Source organism: Vicia villosa, linkage group LG1 (assembly GCF_029867415.1).
Source record: "Vicia villosa cultivar HV-30 ecotype Madison, WI linkage group LG1, Vvil1.0, whole genome shotgun sequence".
Lineage (NCBI taxonomy): Eukaryota > Viridiplantae > Streptophyta > Magnoliopsida > Fabales > Fabaceae > Vicia > Vicia villosa.
In genome coordinates, this window is record NC_081180.1 from 101294262 (window position 1) to 101295866 (window position 1605).

General features: G+C 21.9%; 1 non-coding gene across 1 annotated transcript; it reads right to left on the minus strand.

Moving 5' to 3' along the window:
- Positions 1-935: 935 nt before the first annotated feature.
- TRNAA-CGC (transfer RNA alanine (anticodon CGC)) lies at positions 936-1008 on the minus strand. Its single transcript has one exon. It is a non-coding gene; the product is annotated as a tRNA-Ala (tRNA).
- Between the last annotated feature and the right edge of the window lie 597 nt (positions 1009-1605).

Below are 1605 nucleotides of genomic sequence, written 5' to 3' on the forward strand. Positions count from 1 at the left end.
ATATATATATATATATATATATATAATACAAATATATTTTTGAAAAAAGATAGTATTTTTAATATATGATTATTATTCCTAATCTTTCTTTATATATTATAATTTACTAAAACAATTAATTAAAATTTAATCAATGAGTTTTTCTTTATATATTTTTGTAATTAAGCTATTTTTGAATTTTTAAGGAAATTCCTTAAAAATGGGATATACATAGTATATATATCAACTAAATAGGGCAAAATACTTTTTTTTTTTATAAAATATAAATATATATTTTACCGAAAGATTTTATTTTTATAGTATAATATTTGTTAATTTGTAATATTTATTATAACATAAAGTAATTTGAAAAGAAAGACCTAAATACATATTTGACAAATTAGTTCATCAAATTGATATATTCAAGGAAACATTTCAATTAAGAGTAAGTAAATTTTGACAAAGAGTATATATTATTTTCAAACATTATTTTAGATCTTTTATTTTAAATTTAAAATATGTATTGTATTTTAAAAGCAAAAACAAGATATTATCGTTATTAGTATATATAATAAGAGTTAAAAGATAGTGCATTGAAAAATATTTTACACTGTTACTGCATCACCCATTTTCTTATACAATAATTAATATTTATTTTATTAAAAATTTAAATATTTTAAAGATTTAAAAAATAAAATTTCATTATTAATTAAAATTACACCAATGACTATTTTAACATTTGAACTTAGACTTTGGTTAAAATCAAACTAGATATCAATTAGAAATACTAAAATAATAGATAAAATCTCAAAATTACTCAATTGGAAGTGCGGGGAATCGAACAATTAGAAATACTAAAATAATAGATAAAATCTCAAAATTACTCAATTGGAAGTGCGGGGAATCGAACAATTAGAAATACTAAAATAATAGATAAAATCTCAAAATTACTCAATTGGAGGTGCGGGGAATCGAACCCCGTGCCTCTCGCATGCGAAGCGAGCGCTCTACCATATGAGCTACACCCCCCTTTGATGGGAAATGTCTGATTTTATTTAATTTAACTTTTATATGCATTAAAGAAGTTAAAATAAATAAAACAAAAATTAGGAAAACATGAATGAAATTCATGAAATTAAAAAATATCTCTTTTACATTAAACAATTTATATATCTAGTGATGGTAATTACCAATTAAGCTTCCTTCTATATAGATATCACCTCTATAAAAGACTTTCAACCTGTAGTAGAATGATTATTCAAATACTTAAACAGATGTTGTTTTCTCTTTTTTATTAGTATCCATGATGAGCAACATTAGAATTTAAACTATTAACAATAACAATTGAATATGTCATATCATAATCTTAAATATAATTCTTCTTTTTCATTGTATCATTCTACAAACCAACAATACATGTATTAGGAAATTTATAATCATGTTGGTCTCTCCTTGTTTCTTATAACATGTACTAAAATCTCTCCTTGTTTCTTATAACATGTACTAAAACATTTGCAATTAGTATCGGTGGCACAAAAAATCTTCTAGCAAAAATATTAGATAATATCATTTTCTCGTGATTATTAATATCACTACGATTTTATTTATAATGTCTTTAACTTCTAG